The sequence below is a fragment of the Bos javanicus genome, chromosome 11, assembly GCF_032452875.1.
Source record: "Bos javanicus breed banteng chromosome 11, ARS-OSU_banteng_1.0, whole genome shotgun sequence".
Lineage (NCBI taxonomy): Eukaryota > Metazoa > Chordata > Mammalia > Artiodactyla > Bovidae > Bos > Bos javanicus.
The window spans coordinates 40134737-40159941 of NC_083878.1; positions in this window are offsets into that span (position 1 = coordinate 40134737).

The window sequence follows — 25205 nt, forward strand, 5'->3', positions numbered from 1 at the left end:
GTTAAAAACTGAGCCCTTGAGGAACTTAAAAGTAATACTGTGATTGCTAGAAAATTCACACTGTGACAACAACTCAGAAAGGATACAACCTGAGCTTCCAAGTTTACTTCTAATTCTTGTGTAGTACCATAACTAATGTATGTTTGCACTTATTAAAAAAATCAAGTAAAATTTGTTAAAAATAAAATTAATAAAATTTATTTATTCATTTATCAGGAATGCCAAAATAAATTAAAGGCTAATTTTTAAAGTTATTCAATAAAATTGAGAATTTCAAATTCACTTAGTGATGAGGTGTTATTTCTAAGATATCTAAGAGTATTTCAGGAATAAGACTGACTTCAAGCATCACAGCAATGTAGGAAATATTAATTTGGAAGTATAGAATTAACCAAAGTAGTACTTTGAAGTTACTTGATGTTATAAAATCTGGAGCCAATTTAGAACTATGCACAGTTATCAAATCTTGGCTCCTGACTTTCAAAAAAGTACAATTATATATAGTTAAAACCCACTAGCTTTTAAAACTGTATGTAATAGTTTGGGATCCCAATAGGAAATAAGTGGTGCACTTAAACGATAATAAATCAAGGCCAGGTTATTTACAAAGGCACTCTCTGTGGGTATAGTGAGCCAAAGGATAGTGCAATAACCTAAGATTAGTGGCCCTAAAGCTGCTGTGACCTTTAGGACATAAAGTGAAAAATAAACCACTACCCGAACCAGAGGAAGAGAGGTATATAGAGAAGGCCACCTTGAGTAGAAGTCGTCTTAGTTTGAGGGGGAAGAGAAGACTTCAAATACTCTAAAACATGTATCAGAGAACTAAATCTGGTTCTAAAGCCTTAAAATTAAATTCTGCTTTAAATGTTCCAGGAACAAGCCTTTAGCCTTACATCATAATTCTTTCCAAATAATAGAAACCAAGCCAAGAAAACTCTGTAGGGAGAGAGTTTTCCCTGCTTGGAAATAAATATCCAGAAACCCTGACCTGAATCCTCTTGTTTCTCTCCAGGCCCCTACGGACCAAACCCAACCAGAGGTCGGAGGGCACGGGAAACACTGCTGGAGTCCGTACAGATGAATCTCTCTCCAGATGCGAGGCAAAGTAGGACAGAGAGGGGGACGTGTGGGAGTTCAGATCGGTTCAGTTCAGTCGCTCAGTCATGTCGGACTCTTTGCGACCCCGTGAGATGCAGCACACCAGGCCTCCTTGCCTATCACCAACTCCCGGAGCTTACTCAAACTCATGTCTGTCGAGTCTGCGATGCCTTCCAACCATTATCCTCTGTTTGTCCCCTTCTCCTCCCGCCTTCAATCTTTCCCAGCATCAAGGTCTTTTCCAGTGACTCAGTTCATCACATCAGGTGGCCAAAGTATTGGGTTTCAGCTTCAGCATCAGTCCTTCCAATGAACACCCAGGACTGATCTCCTTTAGGATGGACTGGTGTGGAAGAGATCTAAGCAAAAGGGATTTGGAATTTTAGCTTTGCTATCATATCTGTACCTTTTTGACTCTTCTGCGAGTTTAATTATTATGTGTTAAAATGTAATTTGAAATCAATTAGACTTTGGGCATTTAAGCAGATTAGGTTCAGATAGATGATAAGTGTTTAACTCTACAGTAAAAATAAATGTATATTTTGTGCATGCAAGAAAGAGATCTGGAATGAGTTTTAAGGAAGAGGCAAGGGACATAGATCCTTCAGAAAGATTCCTCAGAAGGTTCTATTACAACAGTTATGGAAATAAAAGGGCATAATTAGTTCATCTGGGAACACTTTTGAATCCTTTAAAAACCATTTGGCATTGATATTCTCTATAAGGAAAACTAGATTAAAGAAACCAGTAATTAAAATAGACCGCTTTAGCTATACTTAATGGAGATGTTCTTTACTAAAATGCTAGGAATAATATTGGCTTGAAGCATTATGGTGATTTAAGAAATAAGAAGTAGGGAAGCACGAGATGGCTAAGGTGGAATATTTATAGACAGGTTTTGGATGTAAATCAAAACTCTACCAGGAACATTTGGAAAGGAATGGGTAGTTTATTAGGTAAAGGATCAATCTAGAACTGTGAGTCAATTGAAAGTTAATAGCAGCTTTGTTAAAGGTCACAGATAAATGGCTACTGTAGTTTTAATGAATATTTTATTCATGTCACCTTTAAATTAGTTACATTTGGAAAGAGTAATGATATAATGCCAAAAGCTCCTTCCTGGAACATTAAAAGCAAGATTTAATTTTAAGGTTTTAGTACCAGTTATAGTTTTTGATACAAGGTTTTGAGGTATTTGGAGTCTTTTTTTTTTTTTTAACATTTATTACATGTTAGAGGTTTTTTTCCTTAATATTTATGTTTTACACAAATAATGTAGCAGAAAGAGCAGAGAATTTACAGTAAGATAGAACTCATTTTGAACCTGAACTTCATCAGTTATTACCAGAGCAAAATTAAAGAAAATCATTTAAACCATTTCTTTGAGCCTCAGTTTTCTGAGAAATGGGAAATACTCACATTTTTAAGCATTAAGTAAGATAGACTTTTTAATTAATACCTTTACCCTCTCCAGTTTTGTCTCTGTAAGAATAGAGCTTCTTTCTTGTGGTTCAATAGCCAGGAAGTCTGATAAAATAAAGAGATAGACCCAAAGAATTTTCCTTGTAAGCACTATGATAATAAGCATTACTGAATTGAAGCCCATGGATTATGAGGGCCAGCTTTAGTAGAGACTGATAGCCAGAGAGAAATGGTAGCTTACAGTGATCTCCAAAGAAGAAGATTTAGCTTTGGGACCAGGGACCAGGCTTGATCCCTCAAGAGCTTTTGTATAACAGAGTTTTATTAAAGTATCAAAAGGGACAGAGAAAGCCTCTGACATAGACATCAGAAGGGGGACAGAGACTGCCCCCCTTGCTAGTGTTAGTGGGAGTTACATACTTCTTAATGAATTATTACAATAAATCCAAAGAATGTCTCAAGTTTGTGAAAATTTTACCAGACCCTCTCCCACAAGCTACATTTTAGGATAACAGGATTAGAATTTAACAATAGAAAGATCTTACCAGACCAGCTCCCATAAAATACTTTCTAAAACATCAAGATTAGTCAGAAGGTTTTTAGGAAGGAGAAACTTTTCTCAAGCAGGATACACTGTTGTTATATAATCCCTAGTATAGAGTTTAAACTGAGTTGTTTGTCATGTAATCATCAGTTTCAGGCTTAAAGAAAAAAAATGTTTTATGTGACTATGACTAAAGAATGTAGAGAGAAAAAAAAAGTTTGTCCTTTCCTTCTTTTTGAGAATTCCAGACCCCTATCTCCTCCTCGAGAACCCCAGATCCATCTCTCCTCAGGGATCCCCGGACTTCTTATCAACCTGCCTAGGAATCGACTGTCTAAGAAACTGCAGGTAGCATTTCTAGATGAGACTTTCAGACATTAAAGGCAAGGAGCCTAGAGAGAAGAGGCTTGGACCTGTGAAGCAAGACCCACCTCTAAGTCAGGTATCAGGTATGGGAAAACAAAAAAAGATCAGGTAAAAGGAACTAGGTCACTGGAATGAAAATAGATTGGAGAATCCAATGTATTCAAGTGCATAGAGGATATGTGTCTTGGATTACTTTTATAGGAAAGATGAGCAGTCACATTATGCAGTGTCTGATAGGTTTTGTGCCCCCTGAAGGCATTATTTCTGCTGTAACAAGATGCCCCAAAGAGTCATGAAAATGTAGAATATTTTTATTGCCTTCCTTAGTCATCAGAGACTGAAGCTTTATTAGAAAAAGCTTGTAAGGCATTATCAGATCAGATAATATTAGATAATATTAAATTATTTAGTAACTGAAAATTCTCATGTCAGCTGTCCATATATTGTACATTGCCCTTCACCTGAAATTGGTAAATACCTTTTAAAAAGTAACTTTTCAAATTAAATATAAACAAAATAACTGCTTGACTTCTTGAAAAACAAACCCAGTTTCATCATTTTTTATGGCTGAGTAGTATTCCATTGGCTTTGTACACTACATCTTATTTATCCATTCATCCATAGATGAACACTTCAGTTACTTCTACAACTTGGCTATTATAAATAATGTTACAATGAACATAGGTGTGCATACATATTTTCAAGTTAGTATTTTCATATTCTTTGTATAAACATTCAGAAGTGAGATAGCTGAATACTATCATAGTTATATTCTTAATTTTTTAAGGATATTCTATACTGTTTTCTATAGTGGCTGTACCAATTTATTTCCCACCAATAACACATGAGAGCTCCCTTTTCTCCACATCCTCACCAATACCAATTATTTCCTGTCTTCTTGATAACAATCAAGAGGTGGCAAATATGAGGTGATATCTCATTGTGGTTTTGATTTGCACTTCCCTAATAATTAGTAATATTGAACATCTTCTCATGTGCCCGTTGGCCATCTGCACGTCCTCTTTGGAAAAATGTCTATTCACTTCTTCTACCTATTTTTTTTAATGATTTTGTTTTTAGTTGTATGAGTTCTTTGTACATTTTTGGATATTAATCCTTAGTTGGACACATCATTTTCAAATATATTCTCTCATTTAGTAGATCATTTTTCTTTATTTGTTTCATTGATAGTTTCCTTTGATGAGCATACATTTTTTTTGGTTTGATGTAATCCCATTTGTTTATTTTTGCTTCTGTTTCTCTTGCATGTGGAGACATAACTAGAAAAAATATTGCTAAGATCAATGTCAAAAGCATACCACTTATATTTTCGTCCAGGAGTTATATAGTTTTAGGTCTTACATTCAGGGCTTCAATCCATTTTTAGTTAATTTTTGTGCAAGATAGTGGTGTAGTTTCATTTTTTGGTAGCTGGCTGTCATTTTCTAAGAATCATTTATTGAAGAGATTATCCTTTCTCCACTGTATGTTCCTTGTTCATCATTAATTGTACATATAAACATGGGCTTACTTTCAGAACCTCCATTATGTTCCATTGATCTAATTATATGTGTATCAGTTTTACTGTCCAAATCATGCCATTTTGATTACAATAACTTCAGAACACAGTTTAACATCAGACAGCATGACACCCAGTTTTGTTCATTTTTTTCATGATTGATTTAGCTATTCAGGTTCTTTTGTGGTTCCATTTAAATTTTAGAGTATTTTGTTCTATTTCTGTAAAAAATGTTCCTGGAAATTTGGTAGAGAATGCATTGAATCTGCAGATTGCCTTAGGTAATATGGACATTTTGACAATGTTAATTCTTTCAACCCATAAATATGGGATATCTTTCATCTCTTGGTGTCTTCTTCAATAACTTTCAGTACATTTTCAGTGTATAGGTCTTTCACATCTTTGATTAAACATATTCTTAGGTATCTTACTCTTTACAGTGATTGGTATATTGAATTATTTTCTTAAATTTATTTTATATTGGTTTTGTATCTTGCAACTTGTATAGTTTTTCCATTAGCTTTGCAAATAGTGACAGTTTACTTCAGTTCAGTTTAATTGAGTTCAGTCGCTCAGTCGTGTCTGACTCTTTGCAACCCCATGGACTGCACACACCAGGCTTCCCTGTCCATCACCAACTCCCAGAGCTTTCTCAAACTCATGTCCATTGAGTCAGTGATTTCATCCAACCATCTCATCCTCTCTTGTCACCTTTTCCTCCTGCCTTCAATCTTTCCCAGCATCAGGGTCTTTTCAAATGAGTCAGCTCTTCAAATCAGGTGGCCAAAGTATTGGAGCTTTCGCTTCAGCATCAGTCCTCCCAAGGAATATTCTGGACTCATTTCCTTTAGGATTGACTTGTTGGATCTCTTTGCAGTCCAAGGGACTCTCAAAATTCTTCCCCACCACCACAGTTCAAAAGCATCAATTCTTTGCATTCTGCTTTCTTTACAGTCCAACTCTCATATCCATACATGACTACTGGAAAAACCATAGCCTTGACTAAATGGACCTTTGTTGGCAAAGTAATGTCTCTGCTTTTCAATATGCTGTCTGAGTTGGTCATAGCTTTTCTTCTAAGGAGCAAGGGTCTTTTAATTTCATGGCTGCAGTCACCATCTGCAAGCGATTTTGGAGCCCCCCAAAATAAAATCTGTCACTGTTTCCATTGTTTCCCCAACTATTTGCCATGAAGTGATGGGACAAGATGCCATGAATTTAGTTTTTTGAATGCTGAGTTTCAAGATAGTTTTTCACTATCCTCTTTCACTTTCATCAAGAGGCTCTTCAGTTTTACTTCAGTTCAGTTCAGTTCAGTCGCTCAGTCAGTCGTGTCCGACTCTTTGTGACTCCATGAATCACAGCACGCCAGGCCTCCCTGTCCATCACCAACTCCCAGAGTTCACTCAAACTCACGTCCATCGAGTCGGTACTACCATCCAGCCATCTCATCCTCTGTTGTCATCCTCTCTTCCTGCCCTCAATCCCTCCTAGCATCAGGGTCTTTTTCAATGAGTCAACTCTTCGCATGAGGTGGCCAAAGTATTGGAGTTTCAGCTTCAGCATCAGTCCTTCCAATGAACACCCAGGACTGATCTCCTTTAAGATGGACTGGTTGGATCTCCTTGCAGTCCAAGGGATTCTCAAGAGTCTTCTCCAACACCACAGTTCAAAAGCATCAATTCTTCAGCTCTCAGCTTTCTTCATAGTCCAACTCTCACATCCATACATGACCACTGGAAAAACCATAGCCTTGACTAGATGGACCTTTGTTGGCAAAGTAATGTCTCTGCTTTTCAATATGCTATCTAGGTTGGTCATAACTTTCCTTCCAAGGAGTAAGTGTCTTTTAATTTCATGGCCACAATTACCATCCGTAGTGATTTTGGAGCCCAGAAAAATAAAATCTGACACTGTTTCCCCATCTATTTCCCATGAAGTGATGGGATCAGATGCCATGATCTTCGATTTCTAAATGTTGAGCTTTAAGCCAACTTTTTCACTCTCCACTTTCACCTTCATCAAGAGGCTTCTTAGTTCCTCTTCACTCTCTGCCATAAGGGTGGTGTCATCTACATATCTGAGGTTACTGATATTTCTCCTGGCAATCTCGATTCCAGCTTGTGCTTCTTCCAGCCCAGCGTTTCTCATGATGTACTCTGCATATAAGTTAAATAAGCAGGGTGACAATATACAGTAGCCTTGTCGTACTCCTTTTCCTATTTGGAACCAGTCTGTTGTTTCATGTTCAGTTCTAACTGTTGCTTCTTGACCTGCATATAGGTTTCTCAAGAGGCAGGTCAGGTGGTCTCCACTGTTATTTCTCCTCCTTGATTCTTGATTATATTTATCAGGGCCTTCTCTGTTTTTAGTGAGGCTAGCTAACAGTTTGTCAATTTTTTTATCTTTTCAAAGAACCAGCTCTTGGTTTCACTGATGTTTTCTATTATCTTTTTATTTTTTATTTATTTATGCTCTGATCTTTATTATTTCCTTGTTCTACTAACTTTGTGCTTAATTTGTTCTTATTTTTTTCCTGTTACTTTAGGTGTAAGGTTAGATTATTTGAGAGTTTTCTCATTTCTTGAAGTAGGTCTTTATTCCTATGAACATCCCTTAGTTCTGTATTTTCTATATCTCATACATTTTGTTATGTTGTATTCTCATGTTCATTTATTTCAGATAATTTTTTATTGCTCTGATTTCTTCAATGACTCTGTAGCTGTTCAGCAGAATACTGTTCAGTCTCAACATATTTGTAATTTTTTTTTCAGTTTTATTCTTGTAGTTGATTTCTAGTTTCATACCATTTTGACCAGAAAATAGGTTTAATATGATTGAAGTCTTCTTAAAATTTTTAAGACTTGTGTCCAAACCTATGTTCTACCCTTGAGACAGTTCTATGTGCATTTGAGAAGAATGTGTATTCTGCATTTAGATGGAATGTCCTGTACAAAATTATCAAATCCATCTGGTCTGTTTCATTTAAGACCACGATTTCTTTGTTGATGTTTTGGTTGGATGATACATCCACTGATGTAAGTGGGCTATTAAAATTCCTTACTGTTATTGTGCTACAGTCAATTTCTCCCTTTAGGTATTCTAATAGTTATTTTATGTATTACCATGTTCTTATATAGTTGCATATATGTTAACCAATGTTACATCTTCTTAATGAATTGACCCCTTTATATACTGTCCATTTTGACTTGTTATCTTTTTTGGCTTGAAGTATATTTTGCCTGACATTAGGTATTCTTGGAATATCACCTTCCATCCCTTCCATCCCTTTTAGACTATATTTGTCTTCAGAGATGATGTGTGTCTTTTAGAGGTAACATAGTTGGGTCTTGTTTTTCAATCCATCCAGCACACACTCTATCTTTTGACTGATGAACTTAATCCATTTACATTTAGCGAGATTATTGATTGATGAAAACTTATTATAGCTATTCTGTATTTTATTTTCTGATTTCTCTATAGCTCCAATATATCTTTTTCCTTATATTTCTGTCTGCCATTTTAGTCTGGTGGTTTTCTCTGATGTTTTTCTCAGTTTCCTCTTTCATTATGGTTCATGCCTCTGAGCTATGTTTATGTTTCGTAGTTATCTTTAGGTCTGAATAAAAATCTCAGATAAAATAGTTCCTTTTCTGTTGGTAGTATATCTTCATTTACCAAATGAGTTCCATTCTTTCCTTTTCTCCTTTTATGTAATTATTGTTTCAAATTATTTCTTTTTATGTTCTGAGTTTTATAAAAAACTGAAATTTCTATAGTTAATTCTCCTGCTTTCTTTTTTCTCTTTCTTTAACCTTTATGGTATAATAAAGTATTGAAAACTCATTCTGACAAAGAGTTACAATTTTCATTCAAAATTCAGTGTAGCTTTTGCCTTTCTTTTTTTCCTAGTAAAAGAGCTCCTTTCAACATTTCTCAGCTAGTAAACTAATACAATATTGTAAAGTTTAAAAATAAAATAAAATTAAAAAAAAAAAAAAAAAGAATCTGCCTGCAATGCAGGAGACCCGGATTCAGTTCCTGGGTTGGGAAGATACCCTGGGGAAGGAAATGGCAACCCACTCCAGTATTCTTGCCTGGAGAATCCCATGGACAAAGGAGCCTGGCAGGCTATAGTTCATGGGGTTGCAAAGAATCAGACATGACTTAGCAACTAAACCCCCACCACCACCACCATTTCTTATAAGGCAGGTGTAGTGTTTATGAACTCCTTCAGATTTTGCTTATTTGGTAAAGTATTTCTCCATCATATCTGAATGATAACGTTGCTGGATAGAGTATTCTTGGGTGACAGTTTGTATATTTCAGTATTTTGAAAATGCTATTCTACTTCCTCCTGCTATGTAGGGTTCCTGCTGAGATATCTATTTATAGCCTAATGGAGATTCCTTTGTAGGTCACCATCCTTTTTCCCCTGGCTGTCTTTAAAATTTTTTCTTTGTTTTAGGATTGTGTCTTGGAGAAGGTCTTTTTACATTGAAGTAATTAGGTGTTCTCTTAGCTTCACAGACTTATATACTCAGTTTCTTCTCCAAGATTGGGAAGTTCTCAGCTGTTATTTCTTTGGATAAACTCTCTCCTTCCTTCTCCCTCTCTTTTTTTTCTGGAATACCCATTAACTTAATATTGCCCTTTCTAAAAGAATCAAGTAGCTCTCATACAACGTCCTCATTTTTAAGTATCTTATTTATTTTCCCCTTCTATTTGTATCATTTCTAGATTTTCATCTTCAAGCTCGCTAATCCTCTGTTCTCTATGGTCGGCTCGATTTCCAATACTGTCTAATGCATTCTTCATCTTGTTTACTAAATTCTTCAGCTCCAGAATTTCTGTTTGCTTTTCTTCAGAGTTTCAATCTCTTTATTTAAATACTTCTTCTCTTCATTAATTTTATTTCTGAGCTCACTGAACTGCCTTTCTAAGTTTCCTTGTAGCTCACTGAATTCTGTCAGTTATATAGCAGTATTCTATGACTTCAGGCTTGATTTCTGAAGAACTGTCATTTTCTTTAGGTGGAATAGTGTTTCTGTGGTTCTTTACAGTACTTGGAATAATTGTTCTACTATTGCCTTTGAAGTTAATGACCAGGTTAGAAGTTACCCTTTCATCTGCTTTCCTGGAGGTGGTAATATAACACAAACTTTTTGTTTCTCTTACCTGAGTTGCCTGTGGTTACATTTGAGAGTTGGCATTTCTCAGTTTCTACCATCTCTGTAAACGTATGGTTCCAAGTCTTTATTATCTCTCCTTGTGCCTCTGGTGGCCTTGCTGCCTTGCTTCCGCCAGAGCCACTGTCATCACTGAAATAGTGGGCTCTTCCCTCGTACCTGGGATCCCCTGAGTCCCAGGCTTTATTGCCTTGAGGGAAGAGGAAGGACAGGGTAGCGAGGTAGGGCCCCAGGCCCATCTGCCACCACTGCCTGTCACCTGTGGTCATGGACGCTGCTGCACTTGGGACACCAGAGCCGTGATAGGCCCTCCTCTCTGCTACTGGGTTCTCTGAAGCTGTGGGCTCAGCTGTTGTGGTCTCAGGGCCAGGGTTACAGGTACTGACTTTTCTATTCTCTCAGTTCTGCTTCCTCTATGTGTTCCAGTTAGCCCACCTTTAGATGCACTGATGTAATAGGAGGGAAAGGGAAAGGCCACAACTTTTGAAAGAATGACATAACCCAAGGACACAACATAAACTGATTAGAATCAAATTGACCAAGATGGCAGACAAGACTAGACCTTGATCTTCAATCAGCAAATGAAATGACACACCCAGAGGTGCCATGACAATTCCAAGGCACTGTTAAAAGATCAAGGAGTGGGTGAGGGCCAAATCCTGGAAATCTCCACCCCTTCCCCAAAATAAGGGAAGCTTATTTTTTTTATAAGCTGGGTAACTTCATATGCTAATGAGTGGGACACGGGTTTTTGTAGCATATGATCGTGGAGTAGAAGGATGTGTGCTCATCTTCTCCTGTGAGTACTCCAAAAATACAACTCACTGCTGAACAACCATCAGCTGGAGAATGTTGGCAAAGGAGAAACCCCAGCAAGACAGTAGGAGGGGTCAAATCACGTTTAGAATCAAACCCCTTACCCACCAGAGATGCTCAGAGAGCTCAAACAAATCATGTCCCTCTCATTAGCATATGAAATTACCCAGCTTATAAAAATTAACCACACCAAATCCCGTGGCTGCATTTGCCCTCTGCAATGGCCCACACTCTGTCTGTGGAGTGTGCTTCTCTCTGAATCTGAATAAATCCACTTCTTACCTGTCACTTTGTCTCTCACTGAATTCTTCCTGCGATGAGACATCAAGAACCCAAGCTTCATTAGGTCCTGAAACCAGGTACTGTGGGTTTAAATGGGTTTGAGCCCCAGCCACGTGGGTTCAAGTCCCAAGCAGGGTTTTGACTAGGTTTGAGTCCCAGCCACATAGGTTCAAGTTCCAATCAGTGGTAAAGAGTTTCACTAATGTGTGGAATTCTCAAGCATCCTGTTTCAGGCAGGTTGCCTCTGTCAAATTATATATATTTTACTAGCTGTAGATTGAAGGAGATAAAGAAAGGTAGATTTTCACTCTGCCATTTTGTTGATGTCACTCAACCAATCATTTCTTAATGAACTCCATGTAAGACAAATTACTTTCAAATCTCAAAATCCATCAATGCTTGCACAGTTATTCAAAAATTAATTCATTCATCCAACAAGTATTTATCTAGCCTATACTCTATGTCCTGCCTTATTTTAGGAAATGGAAATAACACAAAATGTCTGGCTTTATTATGCTTTCATTCCAGTGGAAGAATATAATTTATTAAGACAAACAACATAAACTTGACAATTAAGTACAACAGAGTATCAAAGAGAAACCAGCAGAAAATAAAGTGAGAAGACAGAGAGCAGATTGACTTAGATAATGTGGTCAGAGAAGGCCTTTCTGAAGCGATCCTTTTAAGAAGAATCTTGAATAAAGAAAAGAAGCAAGCTTACAGATCTTTGGTGGAAAAGCATTCAGAGCAGAATAGCCAGCAAGTGCAAAGAGCCTGAGATGGGAAGAGTCATTTGATGTGTCCAAGAAAGAGAAAAGAAGCTTATTTAACTAGGATGGGAGGAGTAGTCAGAAGCCAAATAATAAAGTCTTTGTAGGCCTTACATGGATTAGTTCAGGGAAGTGATGGAATTTTTATTATGTTTTAAAAGGATTACTTTTTTCTCCTAAGGAAAAGACAGCAAGGAGACAGGGAAACCTTTAGCTGTAAGGGACCAAACATCACAGCCATCCAGGAGGCAGGTGATGGTGTTTTAGTTTCAGATGTTTCAGTGAAGGGTATGATGAAGACTTAGATTTTTTATATATTTTGAAGAATAATGTTTGCTGATTATGATAGAGAAAATGAAATTAAGAATGACTTAAATATTTTGCATTTATAATTGAGCAAAAATTTTTAAGGTGGATAATGCTGGCCAGGTAAAAGGAAGAAAATAAAGATTTTGATGTTGAATATAGTAAGTCTATGGAGAAGAAATGGCAACCCACTCCAGTATTCTTGCCTGGAGCATCCCATGGACGGAGGAGCCTGGTAGGCTACAGTCCACTGGGTCGCAAAGAGTCGGACACGACTGAGTGACTTCACTTTCACTTTCATAGTAAGTCTAAGATACTTGTTAGCTATCCAACACAAAGATGTGAAGTACCACTTCTATATTCAAATCAGGAATTTAGGAAAGATAGCAAAGCAAATGATCTCCAGTCTATAAATGAGGCCTATTGTCCCCCTTTTAACTTGATATTATAGAAAATTTTCTAAGGAGACTTGCACTCATTCTCCTTACCATTAAATATGTCAGGCTCCTGAAGGCATGTTCCTCCAGAGTCAAACTTGATTCCATTACTGCTCTCCAAAGATCATTCGAGTATATTTCTGATTGTTGTAAAGATAGTGGTGGGCAGGCCCAAACCTTTGGAAAATCTTGCATCTACCAAGAAGGAAAACCATTTAACATGGACAAAGCTATATTTTGGATGCCTTTCCAAAAGAAACCTGAGAACAGATGAAACAGTTTTTTCCAAAGACATGTATTTGTTTTTCTAAATGTGAACGAATAAAATAGTCACTTTGGGCTATTTAAATTTAAATTAATTTAAATTTAAAACTTAGAAGTCAATTTCTGATTTGTACCAGTCACATTTCAAGGACTCACACTGATGGTGATTACCATTATGGACAGTGCAAAAATAGAACATTTCTATCATCACAAAAATGTATTACAAACTAATGGTATGGCTATTTTAGCTTTTGTCTTTGAGTATCAATTTACATGTTATTGAATTACTCAAATCATATGCTGTTTAGTTTTTTGCTTGCTTCAGTCCTATTCTATTCAGTATTAGTTCTGTCAATTTTGTGTATAAAGGTCTTTTCTGGGAGAATGTTCCAAAGCCAGGCCAGAATTCTTTGTAAACAGAGGTTAATCACTCAATCAGTTCTGAAAGGGACTTAAAATTGTGAATTGTTGGTTTATGTGGTAATCATTTCACTGTTCATCCATTTTGCCAAGTCTCTTTCTTTCACTTCCTTTAATTAAGCTAAGTCATGTGACATGGTTCAGTCACTGAAATATGAGCAAGTTTGATGTGTGTCCCTTCCAGGAGGAAGGCACAAACTACTTAGAGCATGATTTAGCATGTTACTTTCCTTCTTTATATCAACTGGCAATGTTTCTGATGCTGAGAGTTCTGTGAGAGTTGGTGGAAGAAACGAAAATGAAAAGCAGCACAGAGTATGCAGAATGGACTTGAAGACAGACATATAAAATGAGTGAGAAATAACTTTACTGTTTGTATTAGCTTTCATTAGATAAGGCTGCAGGAACAAGCAACTCCACACTGTAGTGGTTTACAACAGCAAACTCACGTTACGTGATGGCTCTGAGTCAGCCGCACCTCTAAATCATTACTCTATCTGTATTCTCCATCCCAGGATGTACTCTGTCTTGACCTAATGCTGAGAAGAAAAGAGTAAAATAGAACCACACAATGGCCACTAAAGTGTCTGAATGTGGTATACATCACACCCATTCAAATTCCACTGGACAAAAAATAAGACAAATGGCCTAGGCTCACATCAACAGGTTAGGGATGTACATTATCCCACCAGGAAACACTCATGTTTCATGGGAATCAACAGGAATGCCATGATCATGTGACCTGAAGAAGAGAAAAATCATTGGAAATAATATGATCTATCACATTACTTAATTGTTGTTGTTGTAAGTTGTGTCTGATTCTTTGCAACCCCATGGACTGCAGCACCTCCCTGTCCCTGACCATCTCCCAGAGTTGGCCCAAGTTCATGCCCACATTATTTGAAGCTACTGACTTTGTTTCTTCAACATAACATAGTTCATCCTATCGAATGCAATTCATTTTAAAAACTTAAATAGAAGGCATCTATTAATTAAAAGCTATTTGCCAATTTATCTACTTATTATCTTACAAAGTTACATGCCAAAGAATTTTAAATGCCTGCCTTTAACAGGTTAACAGCAAGCATACATTTACATCAAGCTGAATTCAACTTTATTTCCAAGAGATCAAAAATGATTATATATTAAGACATCTCTGGAATACTCCAGTAAACATTATTTAGCACAAAACAGGGTGCCTGGGATTATGAATGATGTTTGTTGGATGAATAAATGTAAATGAAATTAGCCCTATATAACTTATCACTAATATATGAGATCCCAGTTTGAAGAGGAATGCATCATCTCATTATTAAGAATGCTTTAAACCCATTTATCTTCCTCTCTATCTAATGAAGACCTAGGTTAATTGCCAGTCTGTCAAAAGTGATAATCCGGAAAGTATTACAGAAAAATGACTAGTAGAGCTATGAACCATCCTAAGAAATCTTATGACAGAAAGAAATTAACTCATACCATTTATACTCTGCAGGCAATAAGAAGTTCAGAAATAATTAATTGGCTAAAATAAAGTCTTCAGGCTTGCCTAATAATATAGGAATCTATAGAATTCATAAAAATGGTTCTTTAATGATTCACATTCCTGCTGTACTCAATCTCCAATCCCCATTTCCAAATTTGGTCTGTGCAGTACCAGAAACACTCTTTAATTTAGAATATAAGTACTGAATGCTTCCTGTATATCAGGCACTGAAAATAATTTAGAGATTATAACACCATCACCCTGCCCTTATGGAACTTCCAAGTAAGACTTTCAGAATATTCTGTTTCATTTTTATTTTTGAAGCAAAACTATTTCATATACTTTTAAGAATAAAATATTGTTCTAATTAATCTACAAAAAAATGGACATAAGAATGATTTTCAAATAAATTTGAAATGTGTTGAATTCAGGATACCTTTCTAACATCTTGAATAGTATAGAGTTTGAGGCCAAACTGCACCCCTATGGATTTTATATTTTCAAGGTCAAGATGCCATTTCAACTACTAAGAATATGTGAGCTCCTCCTCTACATATCCACAATAAAAAAATAGTAAAGCTTAACTACTAGCTCAAAAACATGAGGCAGCATGAATAAAAACTATTACTTAAATTTCAAAGAGGCTAATATATCAATAAGATCAGCAAAGTGAAGCAGGGTGACTACAATTTCCTTCAAATCTATTAAACTGTTTAAAGTGTAGAGAATTAGGGACTTACTGACGACTTATTGATGATTAATGATTTAACTGATTTAAGTATGAATTATTAAATATTAAAAACCAATCCACAAATACTATCAAGGCTTAGCCTACTTATGTTAACCCAATCACACACAAATTCTAACCACTGACATATATTTAAAACCTCATTTATCAGTGGCCATTTTGTCTGGATTTATAGTTCACAGGAACTATTTGCTTTCTAAAACTGTCTTAAAATCTCCACTATCAAATTTTTTGCAAACTATAACATACATTAAAATACAGCAAACATTTTGGTAAACATGTCTAGGAACCTTGACATGTTAACACATAATTGGAGAATTCAGAGTTGGGACAATGAAGGACACATTGTACCTGCTCACAAGACAGATGTTGTGCTTCATCCAAAATGAATCCAACTAACACAACATTATAAAGCAATTATACTCCAATTAAGAAATAAATAAAATAAGGCAAATGCACCCACACACTGTTCCTGGGTGTTCAAAATCGTCACATTCACTAAGAGGTGGAACAACAGCATTGTATAATAGAAAGAGTATTTCAAGATCTGGATTTCTCTTCTAGTAATATTAGAAATGTCCTCATGAGTCACAGTTGGTCAATTTCTAAAATAGGGATAAATAAGGTCAAATATGAATAATGAATTTACCTTCACAGTGACTGTGAAGGACATACAGGTGGAGACACAGATAAAAATCTAGATATAGACCCATGTACGTATACAGTGAAATTCTCATTATCATAAAAACAGATATATTTGAGGGCCGTGTTGTACTGTAAGGAACTTAATAGGCTGAGAAAGCATATGACATATACATAGGAACACTAATTTTGAACCCAAAGCAATTATCTACTTGGTCAGAAAATCACTTCAAAATGAGTTTCCATTTGGCAGGTTATGGATATTTAATATATAGAGAGTGCTTGAGTTGAATAAAAAACACTTTCAGGAGTTGCTTTGAGGAGTTCCATTCTCTCTGAATTAAACTCTGAGTGAAACATGTGATTCTTTCTGCTGGATGAACTTCACCTCAAAGACGGCAAAACTTCTGTGAAATGCAGCATAATTTTAGCCTACTTATTTCACAGATTACAGGAAACCATCTGGACATTCTTTTTCCTGGAAATTCTTAAAAATTGGGTCCTCATAAGATGAGAGTCCTTTGTCGGTGCACAAATCAGAAGAATGAGGATGAAAGTGCCTTTAATGATGGTCCTGCTTTTGGTCCTCATACATCCCATGTATTTCCATGGCTATGGAAACTCTAAGGTACATTAAGGTCCAGATTTGGTACAGTGGTTATCTGTACACTTAGTTATCAATCATTTAAAATAGAAGATGAACAGATCAATGTCCTTCTGTACATTTGGAGATGATTAAATATTTTAGCTTTCTGTAAATACATGTGGAGGTAGATAGTAAGAAAAAATGTTATATGACATAATCTTTTCTAACAACCAAGTATGTATGTGTGTGCATGTGTGTAGAAACCTAAAAAGTAACACTCTACTTACGAAGCATAAATATGTAGTTTAATCAAAGAAAATCTGTGGAACTCAAGTTAAGAAAGGTATTGACTTTGATTTTTAATTCCAAGGTATCCATTATTCAGTTTTGTACTTCTCATTAATTTTTTAAGTGTGAAAATCACTGTCCAAAGTTATTGTAATTCATTTTCTCAGATGTGAAAGTCATATGAAATCCAATTTAGTAAGGGCTTAAATTAACCAAAATAAGGACATTTATGTTTGGACACTAAGTTTTTAATCTCCTTTATTTTCACAACTGTCCCCTAATCCTCCCTCCAACATACACATGTCACATGCACACACAAACATGCCTTGGTCTAACTTTGTATGCTCTTTATATACAGCATATATATACAATATATACAGTACACACACACACACACATATAGAGAGAGATAGACAGACAGAGACAGAGAGACAGAGAAATCTCCAAGCTAAACCTAAGTAAACGAGGTCATAAAGAAAAAATGGGACATTTATGATAAAGTATATCCTCAAAAGATATTTAAGTACAAGGGGGGGAAATAGTAATCTCAGAGTGGAGATACCTATGATTAAAAGATCAAAGTTAACATTACCAGTAATGGGAGACTCTATATCTATATATTTAAATCTATATTTATAGCCATATGAGGGGGAATGGTGAAGCAAATTGGGGAAATGTAGAATTAATTTGCAGAATATAGATGAAGGGTATTGGTAATTTTTAGTGTTTTTTAAAATAACACCATTATTGAATTATGATTTACCTATCATAAAATTCACCATTTTTAAGTGTACAATTAAGTATGTTTTAGTATTACGTTCTCAGAGTTGTGCAATAATCACCACTTTCTAATTTTAGAACACTTTCCTCACCCCATTTAGTAGTCACTCCCTACTCTCCCCTGAACTCGACCCCCAACAATCACAAAATCTTTCTGTCAGTTGAATTGTTTAATCTGGAACTTTAATACAAATAGAGTAATACAATATGTGATCCTTTGTAACTAGCTGCTTTCAACCAGCATAATGTGTTCAAGATTCATCTATGTGCAACATAAAATACCTTTATTTTATTGAAGAATGATATCCCATTGCATTGATAAACCCCATTTTATTTATCCACTTTAAGTTGATGAACATTTGGCTTGCTTTTAGCTTTGTTTGACTTCTGATAATGATGCTGTGAAGACTTATGTGCAAGTTTTTGTGTTGGCATATGTCTCATTCCTCTTCAGTACAGGAGGTGAATCACCAGATCACAAGGCAATTCTATGTTTCATATTTTGAGAAACTGCCAAACTGTTTTCTTCACATTCTTGTCACCATTGCTATTATCTGTCTTGGGTGTGTGTGTGTGTGTGTGTGTGTGTGTGACCATCCTAATGGATGTAAAGTGGTATCTCTTGTTTTTATGTGCATTTTACTAATGACTGATATTAAATTTTTGAGGGGCTTACTGGACATTTGTATATCCTCCTTGGAAAGATGCAATCCCTATGAAAATCCCAATAGCATTTTTCATAGATATAAAGAAACACAATCCTACAATTTATATGAACTCAGAAAAGATCCTGAATTGCCAAACGAATCCTGAAAAGAACAAAGCTGGAGGTATCACACTTCCTGGTTTCAAACTACAATATAAAGTTACAGCACTCAAAACATTATGATACTGGCATAAAAATAGACACATAGACCAACAGAACAGAATCAAGAGCCCCAAAACAAATCTTTCATATATAGTCAACTAATATTTGACAAGGGACCTTTCCCCCATTGAGTAATGGGAAAAGGACAGTCTCTTCAATAACTGATGCTGGGAAAATTGGATCATCATTATGTAGAGGAACAAACTGGATTCCCAACTTATACTATTCACAAAAACTAACTCAAAATTAATTAAAGATTTAAACATAGACCTTAAACTATAAAATTCCTAGAAGAAAACAGATAGAAAAGCTCCTTGACATTAGGCTTAGAAATGATTCTTTGGCTATAACACCAAAAGTACAAACACAAAAACAAAAATCAGCAAGTGGGACTTTACGAAACTGAAAAACTTTTGCATAGCAAAAGAAACAGCCAACAAAATAAGAAGGCAGCCAATGAAATGAGGGAAACTATTTGCAAATCATGTATCTAACAAGGGGTTAATATTCAAAATATATAAGGAACCCAGACAACTCAACAGCAAAGAAAAAAAAAAGAACTGATTTAAAAATGGGCAGAGAGATTGAATAGACATGTTTTTCCAAAGACATACAAATGGACAACAAGTATATAAAAAGCTGCTCAACATCACTAATTATTAAGAAAATGTAAATCAAACCACAGGTATCACCTCACACCTCTTAGGATGGTTATCACCAAAAAGACAAGAGATAATTGTCAACAAGGATGTGGAGAAAAGGGAATCCTTGTGCATTGCTGGTGGGAATGTAAATCAGTGCAGCCACTATGGAAAATGACATGGAAGTTCCTCAAAAAATTGAAAACAGAACTACTAGTACTATATGATTCAGCAATTTCACTTTTAGATATATATCTAAAGGAAAATAAATCACTATTTTGAAAAAAAAAATCTGCACCCCATATCACTGAAGCACTGTTTACAATAGCCAAGACATGGAAACAACTTAAGTGTCCACTGACCAATGAATGGATAAAGAAAATGTGCTGCATATATACGATGGAATATTACTTAGCTATAAAAAAGAAAGAAATTTTAACATTTGTGACAATATGGGTGGATCTTGAAGGCATTCCACCAAGTGAAATAAGTCAGACAAAAAGTTAAATACTCCATGATCTCCTTTATATGTACAATCTAAAATAAAAATGTCAAACTCATAGATACAAATAGATTGGTGATTGACAGAGGCAGGGATGAGGAGGTCAGCAAAATAGGTGAAGGTCCGACAAAGGTAAAAATTTCCACTTAGAAGATCAATAAATCCTGGGAATATAATGTGCACCATGGCTATAGTTAATGACACTGTACTGTATATTTAAAAGTTTATGAGAGAATAGATCTTGAGAATTCCTGCCACAAGAAAAAAAAAATGTGTAACTATGTGAGGTAATGGATGTTAATTGGACTTATTATGGCAAACGTTTTGAAATTATATATATATCTCAAACCAGTATACTATATACCTTAAATTAATAAAATGTTATATGTCAATTATATGTAATAAAACTAGGGAAAATATTAAAACTAGAAGGACCAAATGATCCAGTAATCTCACTTCTGGGTATATATCCAAAGGAAGAAAATTAGGACATCCACCCTCCCATGTTTACTGTAGTTTATTACAAAATAGACAAGACAGAGAAGAGGGAGTGTGTGTGTGTGTGTGTGTGTTACACAAGGACATACAAAGGAATATTATTTGGCCATAAAAAATAAGGAAATCCTATCATTTCTGACAATATGAATGGAACCTGAAGACATTATGCTAAGTGAAATAAATCAGAGAAAGGCAAATATCATATGATATCACTTACGGTGGAGTCTACAAAAGACAAAGTTATAGAAACTCTTAGAGAGTAGGATAATGGTTACCAGGGTATGGAAGATGGAAGAAATCGAGATGTTGTTCAAAGGGTACAAACTCCCAGTTATACAATGCGTGAATTCTGGAGATCTAATGTACAGCATCAGTTCAGTTCAGTTCAGTTCAGTTCAGTCACTCAGTCGTGTCCAACTCTTTGCAACCCCATGAATCACAGCACGCCAGGCCTCCCTGTCCATCACAAACTCCTGGAGTTCACTCAAACACATGTCCATCGAGTCGGTGATGCCATCCAGCCATCTCATTTTCTGTTGTCCCCTTCTCCTCCTGCCCTCAACCCCTCCCAGCATCAGGATCTTTTCCAATGAGTCAAAGCTTCGCATGAGGTGGCCAAAGTACTGGAGTTTCAGCTTTAGCATCATTCCTTCCAAAGAAATCCCAGGACTGATCTCCTTTAGAATGGACTGGTTGGATCTCCTTGCAGTCCAAGGGACTCTCAAGAGTCTCCTCCAACACCACAGTTCAAAAGCATCAATTCTTCGGTGCTCAGCTTTCTTCACAGTCCAATTCTCACTTCCATACATGACCACTGGAAAAACCATAGCCTTGACTAGATGGACCTTTGTTGGCAAAGGAATATCTCTGCTTTTCAATATGCTATCTAGGTTAGTAATAACTTTCCTTCCAAGGACTAAGCGTCTTTTAATTTCATGGCTGCAATCACCATCTGCAGTGATTTTGGAGCCCCCAAAAATAAAGTCTGACACTGTTTCCACTGTTTCCCCATCTATTTGCCATGAAGTGATGGGACCAGATTCCATGATCTTAGTTTGAATGTTGAGCTTTAAGCCAACATTTTCACTCTCCTCTTAGTATACTTTAATTGTTTAGACTTGGTTTCCTTTAGTTATTGAACATATTTATAATGACTGATTTAAAGTTTTTGTCCCATATCATAGGCAGAATACTGCTCCCTCCTCAAAAATGTCCACTCTCCAATCACTGGAATCTGTGTGTATATGTTACCAGCCCTACACTGTTATAAGGACTCTGTAAATGTGATTAAGTTTATAGACTTTAAGAATGGAAAACTATCTTGGATTATCTGACTAAGCCAGACCTATTCACATGAGTCCATGAAAGCAAAGAGTCTTTCCTGGTTACAATCAGGAAGAGATACAAATATAGCAGAAGGATCAGAGAAATACAAAGTGTTAAGAACTCCATCCTCCACTGCTAGTTTTGAAAACAGAGTAACATGGGTGGCCTCTGGAAGCAGGGAAAGGAAAGGAAATGGAATGTTTCCTAGAGGCTCCAGAAAAAAATTCCGTCCTGCAGACTGCCTGATTTTAGCTCAGTGATCCACATCAGACTTCTGACCTATGAAACTTCAAGGTAATAAATTTGTATTGTTTTAAGTCACTACGTTTTCAGTAATTTGTTGTGTCGGCAAGAGAAAAATAATTCATCTAGTAACTCTGACTCTGAGCTTTCTCAAGGACACTTTCTATTGTCTGCTTTTGTGCACGTGTGTGTATAAACCATCCTTTCCTGTATCTATGTGTGTCTCACAATTTTCTTAAAAAATTGGACATTTTAATACAGTGTGAGTAGTCTGGAAATCAGATTCCCTGTCAAAGATTTGTCCCTGCTGTTGTTTCTGTGTTGGCTTTTGTATTGTTGTTGTTGTCATCTGTTTATTTAGTGACATTCCTAGACTACCTATGCAAAGTTTGTCTTCCCTGGTGCATACAGCCACAGGTTAGTTTGCATTCAGTTAATAATGAAAGATTTTTTCAAATGTCTTGAAGCGTTGTGGCTTCTACCCTCTGTCAAAGGCCTTTGTGTGCCCTGAGGCACAGCTTCAGTGTTCAGGCAAATTTGAACTCTGACTTTAATTTCATTTAAAAGGACCCAAAGTTGACCAGAGGTCTTCCCTAATCACAGATCTTTCTTCAGCATGCCCACAGTCCTGCAGAAGTACATGGCCTGTGCATGCACATGGTGTTCTGGAGTCCCAGGAACACAATGGAACTTTCCAAAGTCCCCTATGGACTTTTCATTCAACAGATATTTGCAAAGTTTATGGTCTACCACTTGGTTGCTGCAACTGGTATTACTGCCCACAGCAACAGCAATTTTAAGCAGTTGCTGCTGACAGATAAATGCCCTGGGGGTACAATCCATTCTACCGCCTCCAATGTATGCTACCCTGATGGTTTTTAAGGAGCCTGATATTAGTGAGGAGTTGGAAATTGGGCAAGTTAAAGTGGCTTCCCTGGTGGCTCAGAGGGTAAAGCGGCTGCCCACAGTGTGGGAGACCCGGGTTTGATCCCTGGGTCAGGAAGATCCTCTGGAGAAAGAAATGGCAACCCACTCCAGTATTCTGGACTTCCCTGGTGGCTCAGACAGTAAAGCGTCTATCTACAATGCGGGAGACCTGGGTTCGTTCCCTGGGTAGAGAAGATTCCCTGGAGGAGGAAATGGCAACCCACTCCAGTACTTTTGCCTAGAAAATCCCATGGATGGAGGAGCTTGGTGCAGGCTACTGTCCGTGGGATCGCAGAGTCAGCACAACTGAGCGACTTCACTTTCTTTAAAGTGCTACAAACTCAATGTTCTTCTTTAGATGTAAACATTTTATCAAATAAACTTTTTTTGAATTTTTGAAATCCTTTAGTTTACTTCCAAAATTCTAAAGAGGCTGATTGCCAGAGTTTTTATTGCTTTAAGTGAAAGCAGATTTTCAGAGGTCCTTACTCCAGCACTGTGAAAGTTTGGCTCCAATTACTCTGTAAGTCTCAAACTAGTTCAATATAAGATTTTTCAAATAATATTTATATCAAATAATAAGTTAAAATACACACATAGACATATATGTAAAGATATTTAGTGAAGAAAATAATAATAACTGATTTGTGAAAATATATGTTTATATTAACCAGGCTTTTCCCCAAATATAACTTCAGGAAACTATAATGCTTTATAATGAAGTTTCAACTTATTTTTCCTTTTCACCTTAGTATACTTAAGAATACTTAAGTTACTGAGGTGTAATGTAAGTATGCATGTGAGTGAAATTTGATAGAAGTAACCATAAAATTATTTTGCATCAGCAACATGTATGAAAACAGAGACCTGATTCCATTAGTTCTCAAATTCATTTCCATAAATCTATTCTGTAAGTTTCATAGGAAAGGACAAAATGTATATTAAATTAATCCTCCAATATATTGAATGAGTCTTTCTGATTTCCTCAATTTTCTAATATATAACATGTAACTGTCTTGAATGTTTATCTTTTTAAAAAAATGTTATTTTAACCACAATGAATGATTAAATAATACTTTCCTCTTTGTGGTTCAAGGATTACAAAAAAAGAAATAACTATTTAAAAGATAAAAATATCACTATTCATTAGGGAAGTTGCCCAAACAAAAGGGAATTTCAGATGAACTCGCAAATAGGGAAAATATGTAGCTTCTGCAGTATATCCTACTTCACGTTATCATATTTTTTTTGATCACATGTTGTTACTGAATATTCCCTAAGAGAACCAAAAAACTTGAATATTTTATATTTTACACAGCCAAACCTGTCTGAAGAGAAATCCTGAGAAAGGAAAAGTCAGTCTCAAGAGCAGCTGCTGAAATGATGCCTAATTAAATTTTCACACACAGATTAAAAGGATATGCTAATATCTTGTGTGCACTCAGAATTTGTAAAGCAACCTAGGCAATCAGAATTTATCAAGTATTGAGAGATACTCTTAAATTCTACCTGCTGCTGTTCCAAGTTCCGTGGTGGCAGTTTGTGACATATCGTTGCTCACTCGGTACACACTTGAGTCACCTGCGCATATTTTTTTAAATATCTGTTTGTTCATTTTATTTAGCTGTGCCAGGGTCTTAGTTACCGCATGTGGGATCTAGTTCCCTGACCAGGGATGGAACCTGGGCCCCCTGCACTGCAAGACAAATTCTTAATCTCTGGACTGCCAGGGAAGTCCAGATTATCTTTAAAAAACAATTGTGATATCCAGGTTCTACTCATTCATCAGAATTAGTCTTAATAAAAATGAAGTGTGGCTTAGGCATCAGGAATTTTCTAGTTCCCCAAATAATTCTAGAACACAGCAATATTTGTCTAGTGCAGTCGCTCTTAAACTTGACTATGTATATGTATCACCTGGATCTTTTTGAAATGCAGATTCTGATTTAGTGGAGCTGAACTGGGTCCTGATAATCCACATTTCTAACCAGGTCCATGGTGACACCCAAGCCACTGGTGCTTGGAACGCTTTGCATAGTATGATACTAACAGAAATTAAAAGGAATATCAAAAATAAAGTCCCTAAACACAGGCTACTCACTCCTGCAGGACAGCACCTCAACGTACATTTGACACTGATCTCAGAAATAAGAACATCAATTTCCACTAGGTACTTTCTCCTCACAAGGCTCTCCTCTCACTTCAACTGTCTTTCTGCTAAATTTCAGGATATTGGG